Consider the following 15,623-nt stretch of genomic DNA (forward strand, 5'->3'; position numbering starts at 1 on the left):
TTTTTTCCTCAGATATTTACTGGAGGTCTATGTAAACAACCTTTTACCACTTAAGCAATTATTTTTTTCTTTCGTTTTCTTAACAGCTTCATATTTAGCTGAAATCTAGCTGCAACAGGTGTACATTCTTACAAAAAAAATCTTTTTTTTTATAGACAGCATTAGTGGATTCACATATCTAGGTGTATTGTATTTGTATAACAAGAGCTTGGTGGCAAGGAGGACCTGGGAGGGTTTCTGGGAGAAGGTGCCAGTTGTCTCCATGCTGGCCAGGGCAAGTGCCAGACAGTTCTGAGAAGGACTTGCCCAAGGCTGAGCATGGTGGTGGTGGTGGCAGTTCCTCAGGGAGGGAAAAAAAAACCTGCTGTACAAGTGCAGCCAGGATAAAGGAGAGAGAATATGTAGGACACATATTCACAGCCAGTGAAGGAAGGACATGAGGTGTCCTCAACCTGGGATCACAGTGAGGCAGCTGTGTCCCTGCAGCCCATGGAGGTCATGTGGAGCAGAGATCCACCTGCAGCTCACAGAGGAGACCCATGGAAGAGAGATGGACATTCGTGAAGGAGGCATGACACTGCAAACAGCTCACACTGGAGGAGGCCTGATGGGACCTGTGGACCCTGTGGAGCCCTGGGGAGAGGAGCCCACTCTGGAAGAGGTTTTCTGGAGAGATCTGGTACCCTGTGACCGACCCATGCTGGGATGAAGAAATGTAGCCCATGGCAAGGACTCACATTTGAGAAGTTCATGGATGACTGCGTCCTGTGCTAGGGACTGCATGCTGGAGCAGGGGGAGCCCTTTCCTGAGAAGGAAGGAGTAGCAGAGACAATTTGTGATGATCATAATTCACATTCCCTGTCCCCTGCACATCATTAGGGAGAAAATCTTGAAGAGAGTTGAGTCCAGGAAGAAAGAAGGGATGGGAGGAAGGTTTTTTAATATTCAGTTTTTGTTTCTCACTATTCTACTCTAATTTGATTGGCAATACATTCAGTTAACTTCCCCAAATCATGTCTAGTTTTCCCATGACTTTAATTGGTGAGGGATCTCTCCAAGCCCTTTTCTCAACCCATGAGCCTTTCATTGCAACCTTTTTCCTCTGTCCAGCTGAGGAGGGGAGTGACAGAGAGGCTTTGGTGTGCAGCTGGCATCCAAATAGGGTCAATCTCTCACTCTTGGAATGAAAAGATGTGTCTAAAACCAGAATATGGAAAATTTCTCTCCTTTCTGCCTTTTAATAATGCAAAAAAAATTGCAGTTCATCTGTACCCCTTAGAAACTAGTTAAAAACTTACCTGATAAGTATTACAACCCCTTTCAGTGTTTCTTGCAATGCTTTCAATTCTGCTTCAGGCATGCACAGAATGATCACAGTTTGCACATTTATTTCTTGTTTGAATTAACTAGAACTAAAAATAGAAAGTGGTGTGTGTCCTGATTAATCTGATCTGGTCAATATGCTCAGAGTGCAGTTAAAACAATTTATATTTAAGATGTGTTTGTTTCTGTTAGTATAACAAAAAGGCTCAAGAGGGTGTTTAGTTCAGGGTTAACTCCCATCTTTACAGGAAGTTTCTCAGTCTTATTCCTGCCACCCCTGCAGTCCTATAGCTTCCCATAACAAAACTGCAGAGCCTTTGAAGTTAGCAGTTTAGGGCTGAATGCAGCACCAAACATGCAAATGAAACATTGGACTTTATCCACTCTTCACTCTTACAGCTTTTAGTCTTTCAGGTAATGAAATAATCTTAACAGAATTTAAGTGTCTTCTTTTGGACAAGTGTGCTTACAGTTATATTCTTTTTTTTCTTGCTATTTTTTGTCACTTTTGTTTCATAACTGTTTTTCTGCTGCATTGTGACTGCCTCAGGAAGAAACAAAGGGCTTCAGTTGTTCTCTCTTACCCTTCGAACTGGTCTGAGGAATTAATTGTGGATCATCACTGTGTGAGTAAATAAATATATTAACAAGCTATAGCCATGATGCCAAAGGTCAGATGTTAACTATACCAGGGAAATGAAAGCGCATGCCTCCTTCCCTAACTAGGTACCTGAGCTATTAAGAGGAATGTGTTTTAGGAATTGCTTATGTAGTATTTTTCTAATTCAAAACCAGCTCCCTTTCCATACTCACTTCTATGAAATGACAAGTTTAACTTGTTATTCTCTTCTCATGAACTTAATTGGAACTATATCAGCTTTTGATATTTTAGTTTTCATTGTCATGTCCAGGCACAAAGACGTGGGACGTTTGTCTCACTGGACACCACCAGCAGTGGACATAGCAGCTCTGCTCTGCACTGACTTTAGGGCAACTGCCTCTCTCCTCAAGGAGGTATGTGGATCCTTATGTTAGGTTTGTGATGGTTCATTCTGCACAGATGAGGAAAAAGCTGAATTTACCTTGTCCCAGTGAACTGGACAGCTGTCAGATTCTCAGAGACATATGACCTTGGAAGTCTTCTTGCTAGACTTTTATAAAGGCTCCACAAACAGAGTGCTCCTTTATTTAAGAGCAGCATTGCCTTCTCCCTAGATTTGCTTCCAGATGTAAACACTGAGACTTCAAACATTATCTATTTAAAGGCAAAGGAGACCATTATCTGCATGCACTGAAGCAAGGAAGAATTTGAGTTTCACAGCAATTTTTCCTTGAGGAAAAAAGCTGGATCTTGACATTTCAGCACAAAAAGCGAAGTTCTCTTGCAAATCCAATTTTAAAAGTGTTGTGGAGTTTTGATGTTGGAAAAGGGTCTTCAGAACTCTTCCTACTGACTTTGTATATGTTGAATTTCATAAAATTATATTAAACTCATAACGTTTATCCTTTTAAATTTATAAAACATATTTGATATAAAAATCCAAAAAATATAATTTTAAATGTATTCACTATACTTTGAGACTGATTCTTAAGTTATAAGATATACTAATTTACCCAGATAGCAGTTTAGTAGTCTGGTGAAGACACTTTCCTCTAAGTCCTTTAAAATTGAGGCAAATTCTTTGAAGACTGCAGCACAAAGCAATGAGTGCTTCTCACACCCATTTAGCAGTACTAAAAACCTCCTTTCAAGTGGGATGCAGGCTTTCAGTCTAAAACATATGTTTTGCTCCCCTAAAAGTTGGAAAATAAAATCATTGAATATTCTGAAATTGCAGCAACTGATCTTATGAAAGACTCAATTTTCACAGATCATATTCTTTTCAAAGAATTATATTAGGTGAAATGGTGTGCTTATCTGTAAATTAGTATTAATCAGATCCAAGTCTGAATCTCAGAATTTAAATAACACACCTACAGATCTGTAAAATTTCACCTTTAGTGAAATCTGAAGGAAGCTAAAGGAAATTGAACACTTGAGGAATATTTCAAATGAGAATGTTGTCATTATGATAATAATGGTTATTGTTTATAACAGCTATAACTACAGCCAAAGGCGGTTCAGCAGCTCAGGTCACTCTCAAGTGGTCCCGGAGGGATTCAGGGCAGCTCAGTCAGGCTGGCAGCCGCAGTGCTTTGCCTGCTCCCGGGGATACTGGCTGGGCTGGGCAGGGACAGCGTGCAGCCTGGCTCTGAGCCCATCTCTGCGGGCACTGGGGTGCACCAACACAGGGGCAGGTACAGTTTTTTTCTCAGGCAGTCTGTGCCAGTCAGAGCCAGGCCCATGTCTTTGCTTTGTCATGGGAAAGTAGTGACAAAACAAAACAAAAAGCTGTCTCCGCTTCTTTCTCGCGTTTGCTTTAGCTGGGAAGAAAGTTACGTTTGGAGCAGAGGGAGGAAGATGTTCCATTCACTGGAGCACCAAATTCCCTCTTGATTTGTTCCTTCCTGGTTTTGACAGTCACCCTGTAATGGACCCAAGCAATTCAATCTGTTTTTACAGGTTGTTACTACTGATTCACATTGCTTTACTCTTTTGCCCTTTAACAATAAAACTGCTAAAAAGCATATTCAAGTTCTTGTTTTAAGAAAAAATAGAACCTTAATCTTTATTTAAAATATTTGCTTAATACTTATTTTATTAGCCTAGCCAGTGTTGGTTTAATTCTAAAAAATAAAATAGAAATTAAGACATTGATGAAGGTATTTTTGACCTAAAGGATAATATATTAAAAGTTATTTTAATTTTTATCTGTGTTAATATAGACATTTTACTCTCCTAGACTGCTTATGTTCCTCCTTCTAGTATGTAAGCACAGGACTGGAATGGCTTTCTGGGTCACTGAGTCCACTTGCCTCTCATAACAGATATTGTTTCTTCACAGTGTTTTTAAGACCTATTATAAATGGCTCTGCTTTTTCATAATTTAAACTTTTAAAGGAAGGTTTCACATATTTTCTTAAGCCATCATCTGGCTTGTTAGAAGAAAATACCATCGAATCTTTTGAAAGAAACTCTCTTTTCCTTTGAGTAGTAAATTGCTACTTGGTGCAAAGACGTAAAAATATTTAATCTTCAGTCTCTTTGGGTAGCAGTCTAATTCATTCCTTCCTTATTCTTACAGTCTAAGAAAGATCAAAATCTTCCTCTTTCAGCTGATGCTACCTTTAAGTGTAGGAGATCTTGTTACTCATCCCAAAACCAACTCATTTACGTTTTCCAATATTTTAGTCTCTCAAGATTAAATCAGTTATGGCCAGTTGATAGCTACACATGGCTTCTTCTTTGATAACTCAGTTTTGCTTGTCTGTAAGTTTTACTTGTTCTACTCTCTAGATTTTTTTGCTTTTCAAATGACATTAACAGGAATAGACAGGTCAGTCACAGGATACTTGAACTCTCCAAATAGCCTTCATAGAACCCAATAGTTCCTTGTTAACAATTTTTTTTTGTCCTTTACAGTTCTTCGTCCATTTGACAATGATTTTCTTAATCCCTGCATTCTCTAGATGAAGTAGTAATTTCCTATGTGGCCCCATATCAAATACTTCAGTAAATCAAGTTTGCATTTCCTTCTGTAAAAAAAAAAAAGTTATCAGAAAAGGATATCAGATTAGTTCTGCCTTAATCAAACCTCTGTTGCATTTTCTATTCTATCTCAATTATTTTATTCAGCTTTTTAAAAGCTAAAGCCTAGCATACTACTGAGATCAGACTAATCTCTTCTTACCCTTCTCTTTCACCTCTGCTCCTTTATACCAACTCTTGACATTTCCTATCCTGTAATCTTACGGCAGTACCACTGATTTGATAGATTTCTTTAAAATGTTTACCCCCTCCACATTCAGATCTCAGAGGTCAGTGTAGTCAGCAACTTTGGTAATGAGTTCCCTTAATTTATTAAGGTTTGCCCTTTTGAAACCCAAGTTCTCATTGCAAACCTACTACAATTTAATTTAAACTGAATCAGTTCACCATCACTCAGTCAGACATTATTTGTACTTTCAGGCCTTTTTATAGCAATATTCTTTAGATGTTTTTTATGTATGGTAACATTGTATTTTTCTGGTTCAAGATTGAATGAATTTAGAATGAAATAACTATTAAACACAGAACATCTTGCTGTGGAACACATGGTACCTGCTCAAGCCCACAGAAACTTCAGAGGAGGAATTGGAAATAACTACCACAATATCCCACCTCAGTGTCCAGCCAAGCTCTGAAATAATGTGAGATTGAAGGGAGTGTAAAGGTGTTTTGGAATTACCAAAGTGGTTTTTTCTCTAGATGAAATGGACAGAGAGAAAAGTCCACAACAAAATTGGAAAGGACAAAGTCAGGTTTTGAACTTACTTTTTTCCAGATTTTTCTCTGGAAATTAGGCAAAGATATGATAGTAGTTTTTCCTAATTTTCTCGCTTCAATCTTCTGTTTAATACTGCTCACTCATAGGAATTTTTTGATTGATTTTATGAAATAAAAGGGAATTTCTCCAGAAATTCCAAGCTTCTTCTGCTTGGAATTTTCTGATCCAGAAGCCGAGTTTTGGATTTAATATCCCATAGTGGATTTTACTTCCTTGGATACATCCAATCAGTTATCAAATCCATGTATGCTTTTAATACCTTCAGCCTTCTATTGCAAGCTGAATTATAGCTCAATTATATTTCATCAGAAATATTTGCTTTATTTGAACATACTGTCTTAGTTGCATATGATCCTTGCCTTGGGTGGTGCAGAGCTTAATGATACTTTGATGATACCTTGATGATGCTTTGATACTCTTGCTTACTGTCTTCCTGGTCACTCAGAAATTTTTGGACTATCTTATCTCTCTGTGGTCATCCCTTTCCTAACATGAAAAGTTATCATCTTAGCTATTTTCTGCTACACAAATTATTTATTTCAATTGAGTTTTAGTAAGCATGTACTGCACTTAAAGAAGCGTGAGTGAAATTTTAAAAGGAAGAGGAAGAAAAAATATTTTCTACCAGAGCAATGAAACAGTATAGCAAATTTTCATTCTTTTCTCAGTGAGCAAATGAATATTTAAGGAACTCAATTATTAGTGCCTTTTTTTTTAAACCATATACCCTTATTACTGTTACCTAAGGTTCCTTTAAAAATCCAGTTCAAACAAAAGCCATGACTCTTCAGCTCTGTTTCTGAAAGATGTGCAGAATCTCAAATTTAAAACTAAACCTTACACAAGACAATTTTCCCAGCCCCAGCTTCATGGCTACATGTTGGAATTTTAAATTCCATGTGTGTAAAGTTTAACACGTACATTTCAACAGCAATATTAGCCCATGAAAAGAAAACAGAAGCACACTTTATTGGAAATGAATGGGCAATCTGTACTTGGAAGGTTACCCTGTTGTTAAGTAGTGCCATGCATAAGGAAGAGGAGGTGGCACATGAAGGATTGTGCTCACAGTAGCAGGGCAATCCCTAGTCTGATGGAATGAAGCTAACTTTGAGTGCTGAATTTAGCAGGCATGATTTATTACCTTTCAGTATAAAATATTCATTTGTTAACTGTGAGCAATAATTAGCTCAAGGCACAATTAGTACAATAACTTCCAGTAATTTTGGTCAGTGAAGCCCACATTTTGCTCATAATATTTAATAAAATATTAAGAAGTGTGACTACTTTTATATAATCGTCTTTAAAAACCACACTAAGTTATTTTAATCAATATACTTGTTTTAAGTAAAAGCCATTTAATCTTCTGACTTATGCATTAACCTTCCATTAAGTATTAGTGAAGAATTTAAATGCACCTTAGTCAATAATGCTAATGCAGGAGCTGTTGTATTACCTATGGAGAAATGCGTATTCATATTATGTTAAAGTGGCTATCCTTAACGATTAGCTATTATATGTCAGGAAACTGATCATAAATTTGAAATATTCTGTAGGAAAATGAATTATAATGTTGAAACTGAGTTCTCTGCACTGTAATAATTTTGAAATGAGGTCATCTACTTCTCCTGGTCAGTGCTTTTTAAGGCAATGATATTGAAGTGATGAAGATACCCTTGATGATACTTTGACCTCACCTTGTGGTTTCACATCTTGGTAGGTAATAAATGAGACTGCTAATTGTGCTATACTAAATGAAAATATATGAATCCACCCACAGGTATATGAAGAAGTGTCTTTACCATAAATTCTCATTTGCTTTGTTTCGACTTAAAAATACTAAATGTACCACTAAGATCAGCAAAATGCTACTTACACAAAAAGATTTCTCTGACTTTTAGCCTAAATAATAGTCCCAAACTACCTGCTTATAGATCTTGTGCTATATGACCTTTTCTACCCTTCTCACCTTTAACAGGTTTCATCCTGAACCAGTTTGTCTTGCAAGATGTATTTTTTACATTAACCTGGCAAAATGCTATCACAATAGGAAAGTCCCTTTCCTCCTGTTCTGTGAGATCTGCTGCTTCTCTGGGTACTGGGTGAGCCAATTCAGCTGCCTGATCTAATATCATTTTTTTAAAAAAAAAAAAAGAAAGAATATTTTTCTCTTGGGTCAACCACCAAAATCCATTTTTCCTCAGTTTCCTGGTAGAAGGCCAGTATGAAGGAAGAAAACTTATGGGCAGGGAACTTAGGAGAATCCATATCTTTCTTCAGTAGTCAATTTTTAGTTTAGCTTTTTTTTTTGTGACACAAAATAATACCTATGTAACACACAGTGCAGGTGATCATGAAGGAGACAGACAAAATTTTGTCAGGTAGCCACTCAAGTGATCTACAAAAATGTATTTCCAAGAAAGAAGAGGAAAAAAATAAAAGGAGAAGTAAACATACTTTACAAATAACAAAAAAAAAATTTTGCCTGTCTTTGTATATGGGCATCAGCAGTTCTCAATATCACTTTTTTTCAATTGTTGAATTTATTTCCTCATGGCATAGTGCTGTTTTTTTCCGATCTTTTTTAGATCTTAATTTCAGCACTGTAAATGATTCTGCTCACTTTCACCTCTGCTTGTCCTTTTCCTATCACTTGAGCACCTTCTGCTGACTTTACAAAATCACATCCCCGAATACTTAAAGGTACATTTGGTATCCTATGGATTCAGTACATTTGAAGAAACTCAAGATCTCAAAGGTATAATTTATTTGTTCATTAAATAGTAGATTACAAACACAGATTGGCATTCATGTAGAATGAGAAATCTCACCTCGGAATTATAAATACAGCATCTTTTTTAAATATTTCTGAATTTCAGGAGCTTTTTTTTTACCCTATAAGCTAATCTCACTTTTTTGTCACTATTGTCCATCTATACTTTAAACTAGACATTTAAATTATGTCTTTCTATAATTCTATAATTCTACACTTATATTCTATAATTATATTTCTATAATCATTCAAATGATTATATAGAGCATTCATGGAATGGATTGAAGATCCAAAATATATTCCAGCTCCTTCAAAAATTCAAAAGACTGTCATTCAGTAGTCATTAAAATAAAAGGCTAGACAAATATTTCCACATCTTCCTTACCCTAGGAAGGTAGATTTAGCATTTACTTTTGTCAGGATTCTGGAAAGGTCAGTGTTGAAGTGGAAGCTCAAGGACAAGCTCTGGCTATGGTCACATATGCACAGGACAATTGCAGTTGCAGGCTGCTTGGAAATGCCATTACTTTCTTACAACGTATAAAACTTGCTACTGAAAGGTACTGTCTAGGCATTTTGTTAGTGAGACGGTACTATGAAATATTCAATCATATCATAATTTTACTCTCTCTTCCATATGGAAAAGGTCTGATGCAAACCACTGAAATTCTTGTGTCCCTAACAACAGTTGGAAAAGAGAAACAACAGATTCTCAGTATCTCCACAGCTACTTGAAATGGACTACTTTGAAACAACTAGGTTGCTAATCTAAAATAATTCACCAGCCTTACCTTATCTTAAATTGTGTTTCTGAAGAAAGCATATATATTTTTCTTTATGTGTAAAATCCATTTCTTCTTGGAGTACTACTAGACAAAACACATTTGTTTACTAATAGTAAAAAAAAAAAAGTTCCCAAAATTTCCAGTGCTTGAAACACAATATGAACTGAAACTAAGACACTGTGCTAAAAAGACCACTCTTCTGTTACAATGAGGTGTCTCCAATAACTCTCTTTTCACTTTAAGTTGCCAATTTTGGTATCAAAGATGGATCATTTAAACACCTATATCAAATACGCTTTTCACTCAATTATCTGCTTCTTTCTGATACACATTATCTGAGTTCAATGCCTCTGTTACAGTTCTGACGCTTGAAATGTTTCTTGGTGAATTTCTTTCAATGGGTGAGAACATTCAGACGCATTAATGAAAAACAAACCATTATCATCTCCATCTCTCCTCTTGACCAGTTTTTGATTTATGCTCCTTACTCATAATTCTTAGTCTAATGAAGTTTCTAACTTTTAATCTTCTAGTAGTCCACATTCAAACTGAAAACCCTAATTAAGAGGTCTCACACTTAGGGCACCCATTTCATCTTCTCCCTTCTAAATTTCACCATGGTTATTCCTCATAGCAGGACATCCTTTCATAAGAGCACCAGTTTAATTCCTTCAGGGTTTTTTTCTGAAATTCCCTTTATGCATTCACTTCATAAAAATATTCCACATCTTCTTTTCCAGAAACTCTTTCTCACTCATGTTTCTTCAGTGTCTGCTGCATCTTTACCACTCTTAGCAATATGTGATGATGACTGATGCATCACTGAACGATATGACTGTATCTACCTTTTCCTTTTAGGTTGCTCATTTATGCCTTCATGAGTCCTCCCACTGCATGTTTACATTGAGTATGGGTTTATCTCATGCAGGAACACATCCACTCCCTGCCGTAGTGAAAAACTTCTTGATAATGTCTTTGGTCGTCACAGCCCTCAGAACACACATCAGTCTCTCTGATCACCACAGGCTGAATAGCATTTCCTTGCAACCAGTAGAAAATGTAGGCATTTTCATAAAAACTAAAACCCACCGCTAGTAACGTATGATGGGAGAAGATGAGAACATTCAAGGTAACTGAAAATAAACTTCAAAAGTAAACTTCAAAAAGAAACTTCAAAAGTAGCAAATTCTCTGTGGTAACTGTCTGTGTCATCTTGTGTTGTACATGGTACGGCACTGAAGGCCTGAAACACAGCACACAATTCTGTTACTCTCAACTGTTTGAGCTAATGCTGAATCTAAAACCAAAAGATATCAGATCAGACAATTTTGTCTATCAACATCCACTTTTCTTTAACTGCCTGCCCTGATGCTCCTGAATTCCTCATCTTTGCCAGAAATCTTTCTCTTACTCTCCCTAATTCTCAAGACCCCAGATGAAAACACCTCTTCATCTTTTGTCTCTTCTTCTAACCCATCCAGTCGTTCAAATACTTTCTGAGCATCTTTTCACACTTTTAGGGTACACCTTTTTTATGTTGTCACTACAAAAAAATCAAATATTCTTTACCTTGGTCTTTCTGGAGAAAACACTTCCGTATATTTCAACCCTTGTAAATAGGCATTATATCTTCTTGGTCAAGAATATATGTATTATATTCATTCCCATCTGTTCTAAAACATTAAATTTAAGGCTATTTTATTTACATATATAAATAATAAATTTAATATACCTGTGTCTTCTGCTTGTTTCAACTTGATCTTACCTTTTAATTTTTCAGTTTTTCCAGTCTCTAAAATTCACGTACCTGCTTGTCTATTTTTTCCACCACATCACTTTCAACATTAAACACCTTGTTTTCATGAACTTTTCAGTCCTTCCTTCAGTTTAGAAGCTGGGAAACAACAACTTCTTATTGAAGTATAAATAAAATAAATATATGTAATATTAAACAAGTTATAGCTGTAATGATCTTTCCCTTAAAAGAAAATCTACTCAAATAAAGACAAAGCCTCTTCCTATGACTGCATCAGACAATGTTGTAGTTGAGAATAGAGGCCAAGTCTTCAAGAACATGGGTCCCTGAAAGCTCATCTGCTTTCTTTTTTTCTCTGTTCTAATGTTAAAAGGATCACTTGTGTTCATTCAGAAAAATCTGATTAAATATTTTTAAATTGTGTCTGTGATTGCTGCTGTCTGTTCCCCCTGTGAGTTTACTTACTGCAAAGCAATCTGTCCCAGAAAACTGTTACAGGTAGTTTTTAAAATGGACCTTGTCAAAGTGATACAATAACAGGATTTTGTAACTTTGCTGGAATCTTGCCCTTTTCATTTTATTTTTTTTCTTTTTTACAGGAAAGGGGATTTGCTGCTTATTTTAACTTGGTGTTTACAATATATTAAATTTCATTAACATTTAAGTCAGAAAATACTTTTTAAAAACAATTCAAGGTTTTGGTTTTGGTTTTTTAGTGGATTTTTTTTGCTCGTTTGTTTGTTTTTCTTATTTCATTTTATAAAATTTCAAAATTTTACAGCTTTTTGTTGGAAATCTATCATATATCTACCAACACGCCTTGAAATGAATAAACGCAAACTTCTCTTGGTGTGGAATTACTTAAAATAGGAAATTTAACTCCTATTTTAAAGAACTTTTAACCTTCCTATTCTAACCTGCTAGAGGCTAAGCTTGTCTGAATAATAGGTAGCAATCAGGTTGTATAAATTAATTCCCTATTTGATTTTCACAGAAAATGCTAAAAAAAAGCTCAGATGTAGCTTACTAGTATGCAAATACTTTAAATTCTTCCCTGTGCCAGTTCTCTATTCATAAGAGGTAGAGAAGAAGCAGCAAGAAATGAGTGAAGACCAACACAAGCAGTTGATTAAACTCCTCACAAATACCTTCCCCAAGGGTCTTTCCAAGTGTCAGTTTCCCAACAGACTCTTTTGTAGGCTCTAAATTTTGCAGCTGTTCAGCCTGGTGAAACTGGAAATCAGAAAACAGACAACTGATCTAAAAAAGAGAATTTTAGATGCTTCAGCCCTTTAAAAGGCTGGAAAAACTGTAGGGATTTGACAGAGTAATTCACTGGCACAATTTTAATTTCTAAATCTTACTGTCTCAATCCTAAACATTCATCTTTAGTATAATGCCTTTCACTTTCACTTTTTTATATTTTTGATATTTCTTCCTTGACATGCTTTGCATGAATTTTAATGGCAATTCATAATATACCAAAATAATATTTGAAATGTCATAGCGTATGCTTTGTACACAACGAAGTGTTCATTGTACATTTTGGGCAGATACTTTAGCTTGTAATATAAACTTTTGAGAGGCATAGTCTAACCAAACTTGGCTTCCTCAAAGATCTGTGGATTCATGCCATGGACTTTAAACACTTTATCACTTATTTATTTCCCACTCTTGGAGATTCACAATCACCGCTGACAGTCTAGGAAAAGTGTGCAGTAATGGAAATCACAGAAAATACATCAAAAGTAATGTTTTGAAAACACATTTTGAAATTCTAAAGTAAAGGAGTTCATTATCAGAATCAATACATTTTCAAAGAATCCAACCCAAGCCTTTTTAAACTTTGGATTCATCATCCTGTGATTTAACCCCAGCCATTAAGTACCATGTAGCTGCTCCCTCGCTACTCACTCGCCCACCTGCCCCACTGGAATGGGGTAAAAGCAAAAACATAAAACCTGTGGGCTGAGATAAGAGCACTTTACTAATGGGAAAAATTTATTATGATTGATTATGATTACGATTATGATTACAATCATTATAATGTTAACAATATTAATATTGATATCGGTATTAATGTTAATATTTATGTTAATGTTAATATTAATATTTGTGTTGAATATATGAATATATTAATATAAATATATTAATATATTAATAAATATAATAATTAATATAGTAATAATAGAGGGATAAAGAGTCCCCAAGAGGCGAGTGATGCACAGTGACGTGGTTGCTCAGCACCTGCTGACCGATGCCCAGCCTGTCCCTCAGCAGCACCTGGCTACTCCCAGCCAGCTCCCCCACTTCATACCCTGGCCATGTTGGTCTGTGTGTGGAATATCCCTTTGGCCAGGTCGGGTCAGCGCTCCTGGCCGTGCTCCCCCAGGCTCTTGGGCACCTGATCACTGCAGAGCACAGGACACTGAAATGTCCTGGATTTAGGGAGAGCACTGCAGAGCAGCATCCCAAAATCTCTGTGCCACCAACATGATACTCACACTGAATGTGAAGTACAGCAATGTATCAGCTACTAGGATGAAAACTAACTTCATCCCAGCTTGAATCTGGTCATATCCAATTTGAAAATAATAAGGAAAATTTGAATATAAATTGTATAATTACAGTGGGCTTGATTTTGCCCAATTTAGGAATATTGACAGGGGAAAATAAATCTTCCAAGACAGTGTATATCACAAAAGAGCTGGCAATAGCTTCTATGTGAAAAATGTTGTCAATTTTTTTTGTTCCCAACTAATATTTTCTCCTTAGCTTTGGTTATTTTTATTGAGAGGCAATGAGACTAAATGTATGCTGGGAAACATAGAGAAAATTTGTTTATGAGTTCAGCTAATGAGATGTGAAGCATATGATGTGAATGGAATTTTTTTCTGCATCTCAGTGCATCATTGCAGAATTATTGAGAAAATAAATATAATAATGAAATTGAATTAGAAAATGGCATAAGTGGTTCATCTATATGCTCAAATCTAAGAGTGTCTATACAAATATGATTGAAAAGTATAATGTATTTTTTCTTTATTTAAAAATATTTTCTCTTTCTGACTTTTCCCTAGCCTCTGTGTCCTAAGTAGGGTTTTGTTGTTAGTGTCTCTAAATCACTAGTTTGCTTGTGCTTTAGAGATACTAAATTAAAATTTGCTATTATAGAGTTTCAATAGCTAAAATAGCTTTCTGTTTCCATTTTATTTTGATTGATTTAATGAGGGATCTAAAGAAATAGTTTTCTGTGTATACTATAGTATTAAGGTGAAAACAAAGGCACTATTCAACTTTCATAAAACCAGTTGATGGGCCAGATGTAAAATCAATTAACTCTGGTGGAGTATAACCTTGTATGGCTTGCTATAGTTTTCATTCTCAGCAAGATGAGTCTGTCCATTGCTTCTGTTTCAACAAAATGTTAATAACCAAGTTATAAAACTCAAATGATGAGGGAATCTGCAGAAGTATGGAGTTCAGACAAATATTTGAATGTTCAGATACTTATTGCACTTCTCCAGCACAAAGAAAATCTTGCTTTTGTTAAGAGCTCAACATTTCCACATGGCTTAAATCTTCCATGATGTGTCTTCATTGTTCACACTTAGTGTTAATTTCTGATCTTTGAGAGTTTGGGGTGGGTGGGAAATCACATGGCAATGGCACCCTCTCAAAATCAGCAATCAGATACCTTCAGCATTTTCATCACACACTACCTGTCATTCTTTCATGCCCTTTAAGCCTGTGGGTATTCCTTGCCACATTTTTAAATAGACTTTTTTTTTTTTTGCAGTTCAAGTTTCTTGTAAGCATTTCTCTCAGAAGTGAAATTACATCGAATCCAGGATAACATTTTTTCAATTACAAATTGCTTCATGTGATCATACTTTTCTTATCTGTAAAATGTCTGGATCTGAAATATTTTGAAAGAATATCTGTAATAACAGTCATCATCTCCTCCTACTTGCATGTTCATACTGTGAGATTACTTAGTATCTCCTTTATATGAAATGTATAATTTTCAGGACCTAGTTCAATATCTGTCTAACCCAAAGTGTGTGAATTTTCCTACTGATGATAACGGAGGGTGTTAATTTTGTGTTTTTAAAGATGGGTATCTCCATAGACCCTTTCTTGAACTTTGCTCTCATTGAAATCATGCTGCTGATTTCAGGAAGAGCAGAAACAGGTTTATTAGCAGGGAGTGTCCCAGTGAAAATAAATGCACTTGCTTTTTTCTAAAATAAGCAGAGAGTGAAAAGATTTTCAGAACCACAGCACTTCTTGTAGAGAACTCTTTGGAAAGTTGACCAGCACTGATAGAATTATTGGGTTCGCTTTTCTTTTACAAAAGAGAATAGGCTTACAGACAGACAGAAAAGGTGATTAATGTCCAGGATTTTCTCCTTCTGTGATCTATGCTGGAAATATTATTTATATCCAGAAAATTATTGTCCATATTGCCTATTATCTCCAAATGAATTAGAGAAAGATAAGTAATACAGATTATAACTCTGTCTTTAGGAAAAATAAAGCTGACTTACTTCTAAAC

Source organism: Cyanistes caeruleus, chromosome Z (genome assembly GCF_971803275.1).
Source record: "Cyanistes caeruleus chromosome Z, bCyaCae1.hap1.1, whole genome shotgun sequence".
NCBI lineage: Eukaryota > Metazoa > Chordata > Aves > Passeriformes > Paridae > Cyanistes > Cyanistes caeruleus.